The sequence below is a fragment of the Triticum urartu genome, unplaced genomic scaffold, assembly GCF_003073215.2.
Source record: "Triticum urartu cultivar G1812 unplaced genomic scaffold, Tu2.1 TuUngrouped_contig_5200, whole genome shotgun sequence".
Taxonomy (NCBI): Eukaryota; Viridiplantae; Streptophyta; class Magnoliopsida; order Poales; family Poaceae; genus Triticum; species Triticum urartu.
In genome coordinates this window covers 1-6,723 of record NW_024115856.1, presented here as the reverse complement: position 1 = coordinate 6,723, position 6,723 = coordinate 1, and the positions used below count along the sequence as shown (strand labels likewise).

Sequence of the window (6,723 nt, the reverse complement as noted above, 5' to 3'; positions counted from 1 at the left end):
CGTCACCACCACGGGCATGGCCTACTGACATGCCAACACTCACCCCTCTAAGCCATGACATCGCCGCCCATCCTGACGTACAAGACGCCGGCTTGTCGTTGACTATTGTAGGGAATGCTCCTTCCTCGTCTCTGGTGCGCTTCATGCTCACCGTCGCAGGGTTTGACGCTGCTGCTCCCATCGTCGTCATTGCACGAATGCGGACTCGACCTGGCGCGTGGACACCGGTCGCCGTGATTGCTTCTTCCTCTCCAGCGACATACGTCGAGCCCCTTCTCCGCCGGCGACACATGTCTGGCGTCCCTCGGCGACAAACGACGCGCTCCTTTTCCACCGGCGACACACGCCTGGCGTTCGGCGATATACGCCGTCGATGCCGTCACGCTCATACATGAGCCTTTTCGAACGCCGCTTCATGGCATCGCACCTCGCTGCTGTGATCTCCGCCGCCGCGCAGCACCTCCATGCCGCCACGCCATGCCGCACGTCCGTCGCCGCGGGTGTTTGTTGCCCGGCAAAATTTGTCTTCTTGTGTTCTTGCGATTTGTTCATCGATCCTTGGTTGCAACAACAGAAAAGTGTGCCTGCGCATCTACACAAATCGATCATCTAATCAAAGAGGAATCATCGTCCTCGGTGGCCATACGCACCTCGTTGTCTGGACGGGCACGGGGCTTGAAGGCCGGGGAAGTAGCGGAGGACGAAGCCGAGGCTGCTCAAACCTAAAACTACTACCAGATTCAAAAAAAATTAAAGTGCACATGATTTAAAATATACATGTATTCATAAACAACAAGCATCCCTCAATTTTTTTATACAAAGGGGTTAAAATTGCCGCAGTCGCTATCGCCATTGCATTATCTAGTGATGCTCAAAGCTACGCGAGACCTCTTTTTTCATCTTTTTGCCTAATCAGTGTTATTCGTCCTTATTGCTACCACAACAACTGGGGTAAAAGACACAAACGATGTGCACACATCTAACATTACAAATTAGTGATAGATTAGAATTGAAATGATAAAATATCTACTTGGTACTCCAAATCTACATGCTACTTGTCCTTGAAATTTGTACCACTACATGTACTCGTCCACAAGGCTCGGTCATATAATCCAACAAATTTCACTGTATTCATCTCTTTATCAAACAGATGGGAGTGCCAAAAATACGCGTGGTGCTCACACCCTGGCACTCGTTCACCCCACATATGTGCGCCCGGCGCTGCTCCCTCCTATGTCTGGTGAACTCGACGAAAGATAGAGCAGTTGGTCTCCAACAAACAATGCATGTATTCTAGTAGGTCTGTTTGAAATACAGTTGCCTTAAAAGGGAAATTTTCCAAACGCATTTGTTTGCTGAACTTAATTAACATGCACAAGGGGTAAAGGATAAAAGAGATAAGTGAAGATGTGTGACAAAGGTGAGGAGGCACCAGGCAGTTTACTTATAACAATGAAAAGGAGGAACTTTTTCTTGCATCTTTGTTTAGACAAATGGTGAAACTTAAAAACAAAATCCTATCTTTCTAATACAGTGACATAGAGACCTAAAACAGTCTGCTTGATCGTTACCGATCTTATGCGTGTCATAGCACATTCCTAGTAGCTAAAACACACCCATATACCTATGTGTTGTGTTGCAGTACTCCTACAATGTTGCATTCTTTTTCAGAGAATATTGCACTCAAGAGAAGGTTTCTTGATCTTATCTTTCAAATGGATTATATACCACGAAACTTGAAAGCATCGATGACATGGTGAACTCGAGACAGATACAATCACTGTGCAACAAATGTCCCGACATAGCCCACACCGACGATGAAGAATGCAATGGATTGCATAAAGAGAAAGATGAAGTAACGATTGTTCCCAAATGATATGTCGTAGCACCCGCAAAGGAAGAGGTAGGCTGCAACACCAAGCTCCCAAAGATGCAACCTGATTACGTATTATAGTTTAGATAGTAGAATCAAGAAATGCACATGAATTAAGAAAATTATCATTGTGTACCTTTCTCCTATCCTCATCCTCAGTTTTTTCAAAGCTTTACTTGGCATTTTAGCCTTCAGAGTGTCACCAAGCTTTTCCGTTACCACCCATTCATTCACCGTCCCTGCTTCCAATAGACCGATGAAGGTGGCCTTTGCTCTATGCAATGACATGACATTCTCAAATAGTACCCAAAAGACAACTAAGTGAACAGACCTGCACCATTTGTTCATGATTTCTCATGTTAATATGCATGTCTCTCTATCCCGGAAGTGAGCAAGTGTATGTTCATCAACTTTTAAACAAATTGCATAGATGTTTAGATGATTGGCACCTTGGAGTCCCAACAGCATTGAGAAGGGTGATAATAGTTGGAATATAAACACAACCCCACTTTGGTACCTCAACCTCGGGAACTAAGACCGTGGCCGGGATAACAAGGCAGTAGAACACGAAGGTCACAATGTGCGCAACAACCTTGCGCACCAAGAAGAAACTGTAGACGACATGGATTTTCTTCCAAAGAGTCACTTTCTGCATCAAGATCAATATATAGCTGGTTAGTAAGTAGATTCTACATGTACTATTTTTTTTCTTCCAAAATATAGCTTGGCGCAAGTGACCTTATTTCTGATGATCTCCATCACCATTTTCCTGAACAGATTTGCGGGCCCGCACGACCATCTATGTTGCTGGTACCGAAATGCTTTGAACGTACTTGGGAGCTCATTTTTTACCTGGAAACCACGATTATAAGTTCAGCACATGGTTCCTTCTACATTTATTTGGACCTTCATAGCAATTCACATATACATTAAGCAGTCGAGTGATGCTCTAATGTTTTGCATAAACTTGTAGGTTAATGGTGCATATTTACCTTGAGATCACCAAGATACACAAACTTCCATCCCTTGAGACTGGCTCGGACTGCCAGGTCCATGTCTTCAACTGTGGTTCGGTCCTTCCAACCACCTGCCTCGTTCAGAGCAGATATGCGCCACACACCAGCAGTTCCTGTTCAATTATTTTCCTGATCATAACTCAAGCAAAATATTTCTAGTGGTAACTCTGATCTGGTTGCAATTTTGTTATCCTAATCGACCTTCTGGCTTTTTCCCCATCTTTTTCCGATTTAGAACTGCTCAACATCAAAGTCGTTTGTGCAACTGTAACTCTGATGGGTTCTGACTGTGCGTGTACTAGTGCACTACCCTTGTGCCCCTTGTTTCACAGTATGATTTTTCTGAAAGAGCTATCCGTTCTACATTGGACATAGAAAGCAAAAGGTAAGAATGATAAAAATTCCTATAATTTTGTGACAATGTGATTTGGTGCCATGCTATTTGTTTCTGCAAAGTCTAGGAAGCAGATTGACCTACTATTAACTGGAAACAGGGGAAGGAAGGAACATAGAGATACTTCTATAGAAGAAAAGGAGACGGAATAAGGGAAATGATAAAAGGAAACACTCTATTCAAAAAATTCATATATATTAAAAAAATAGAAACACAAAGAATACCCCACAAGAGAAAAAAGTGGAGATCAGGTTTACCATTGAATCCAAAGAAGGCATAAGTCGAGGAGCCCACTTCTTGCTCCACCCTAAAGTGATAGTCCAAGGACATCTCCTGCATCCTTGTCATTAAGCATTCATCTGCATTCACTGTTCCCACAGAAGCAGCGGCAACAACAAGAGAAATGTATTGGAATGCAGAAGAGTTTTGATACCTCCTTCCCAAATTAGGTGTCTTATATCAGTTTTGCTAAAGCACATCTAGATGTGTCATAAGTATTGCACATCTAAGTCATATGTCATTGATCTTACATTGAGATTCGTGTGAATATTTTCTTTCTCTTTTTTTTCTCTTTATACTTGATTCACTCACTTAGATGTGCAATAACTAGAGCACATCTAGATGTGCCCTAGACACACCCGTCTTATATTTGTCTAGGACGTGGATTTTTAGAACATCTGCACCCGGGCCCTGCTATCCTAGCTGTCAAATATTGCTTTAAGATCTGTGCAACACAACTAACTTTCTATCTGAAATTTTCTCTTTTTTGTTTCTCTCGCATAAAACATGTTTTGAAGTTCAAACCTTTGCAGCGTGGCAAAGCTTTCTATCTAGAATCTAGGATAAATCTTTCAGATTTTTTGGCCAAAAATAAATATACAAAAAATGATTTTTAAATCTAAAAAAACATTTTTTGTATATTTATTTTTGACCAAAAAATCTGAAAGATTTATCCTAGATTCTAGATAGAAAGCTTTGCCACGCTGCAAAGGTTTGAACTTCAAAACATGTTTTATGCGAGAGAAACAAAAAAGAGAAATGTGTTTGCACGAATCGCGAAGCGCAGAATGGATGGCTAGATAGTGAGGACCTGGGTGCAGGTGTTCTATTATATATTTTCTTATTTGTCTAGATACCGGATGTATCATGTATTTAACACATTTTGATTTTTGAGACTAAGGATATATATAACAAAGACAAGTAATTGAGGGAGTACTATCTAGCAAAAGCATCATATCATCAATATGTCATTGCTAAAGCACACTGTCCAGTAGCCCAGCCAACGATACTGACATATGTTTCCTTTTAAAGGAAGTGGCACTTATGCGTAAGCAATTCAGAAATCTATAGTTAAAATAAAAAGCAGTGCAAATAATTGCTGATTGTGCAAATAAGTGTACGTACCGAATTTCCAGCGAGCCTGGACGAGGGCGATGTCGGGGTTGTGGACAAGGAAGGGGGACGGCGCGCCACAGGAAGTCGGGCTCCGGCTGGAAGTCGGCGTCGAAGATGGCCACCAAGTCACAGTCCTTGACGTAGCCATGCTTCATGCCTTCCTTGAGCGCGCCGGCCTTGTACCCGCGCCTGTTGTCCCGGATCTCGTACTTGATGTTCACGCCCTTCCTCGCCCAGCGCCGGCACTCCACCTGCACCAGCTCCTGCACACTCACATGAATAAATCAGAGTTCCATCGCGCACATAGAGTGTAATTGTGCCACGCCACTGCCCGAGGACATGCAAGCAAAGATGCCAACCAAGTTCAAAGCTCCAAGGCGCCCCTCTCTAATGATATGCCAAACCCTGCCATGGTAATACTCTAATGACACGCTCACCGGGTTGGAAGCAAGCAGCTTAGTAGAAGTATTATTAAATCCCAAATGATATATTTCCTCAAAAAAATGCGGGGGATATTTCCTCAAGTAGATTGCTTGTCTACGGCAAAATAGGCAGGAAAACTGTTCGCGACTTTGCATACGACGTGATCGTGTTCGTGCCCCCTATTCCCCGTGAATAAGCTTTGCATTATCCATCTATATGCTCAGCCTCAGTGATTTTACCTTGATGACGGGATCTGTGGAGTCGTCGAGCACCTGGACGACGATCCGATCGGACGGCCAGGAGAGCCCGCACGCGGCACCGATCGACAACTGGTACACCTGCAAGTTCAGTTTTTATTACAGAGAACACCATAGCAGACGAGGCTGGCAAGGGTGAGCCGTCTACGCAATGCACCGCCGTGCGGGTGGACAGTGCTCACCTCGCGCTCGTTGTACATGGGGATCTGGACGAGGACCATGGGGTAGGCGGCGCTGCCGAGCTCGGGGTCGTCTTCGCCCACGGGCTCCCACTTCCACTGCCGCTCGGGGCGGCGGCCGAGCAGCCGCACCGCGAGCACGACCACGGCCATGTACACCTTCTCCGCGAACAGCATCGCGGACATGGCGAGGCAGAGCAGCACGGACGCGCGCAGCAGCGGCACGATCACCGGGCCGCGGACCTGCTCCCACGCCGCCGCGATCTGCCACACCCCTGGTAGCGTACTCATCTCGGCACCGGGCAGCAGCGCCCGGCCAGAGTTAGTTAGACTTGGCACACTCGCGCGCGTCGCTTTGCTGCGTACGCTAGCTCTGCCTCGATCTTACATAGAGATTACAGAGCGAAGTGAAGCTTGCATAGTTAATGGCGGGCGCTCGTTCGTGGAGCTCGAGCAATGCGGGTGCCGGTGTACGGTGGTGGGAGGTTGGCGGGGGCGTACAAGGAGGGAGGGAGGGAGAGGAGCGCGAGGGAGGACGCGGCGGCCGCGGGGACGGGGGCGGTGCTCTGCTGTAACTGCGCTAGAGGCGGATTTTAACGGCGGGACAACGGATCCGTCATTGGAGATTTGGAGGGAGGCAGCGGGCCCAGCGAAGGTGCAGGGGGCCGCAGGTCAGCGTTAGTGCTGTAACCAATTTTTTAGGGTTCCCTCAAAAAAAAAATTTAGGGTTGCTGCTGTGAAGCATATCGTTTTTGTTTCGGTGGGATATTTTAAAGAAAAGGATCACCAGTTTGAACAGAAAAACAAATTCGTACGAGTTTCTTTTCTTTATGGCAATGAACCCTAGCTTATATTTTTAAAAATACTTTATCAAAAACGCTCAGCCTCATTCGGCTGAAGGGACGCGCGTGTCGGCCGACCCCACAACCATTCGATCAGTCTTTAATCATGCAGCACGGAGCACCCTCCTGACTACGGACATATACTTTTGCAGCATGGATTATATCACAAACAGTCAAGTATAATGTAACACGGGGTATATCGCAAATCCATCAAATGTTTTTTTAGCATAACCATGTGTTGGGCGGGTCTATGAATTCTCACCTTATCCTTTTCATTCCATCACAAGCCACTTCCCTCTTCCTCTCATTTCTTTCTCTGGTCTCTCTCTCTCTCTCTCTCCTTC

The 6,723-nt window shown here is 45.7% G+C and overlaps 1 pseudogene; it reads right to left on the bottom strand.

The window, feature by feature from the left end:
• Window positions 1-1,569: 1,569 nt before the first annotated feature.
• LOC125528905 lies at window positions 1,570-6,692 on the bottom strand (annotated as a pseudogene).
• Between the last annotated feature and the right edge of the window lie 31 nt (window positions 6,693-6,723).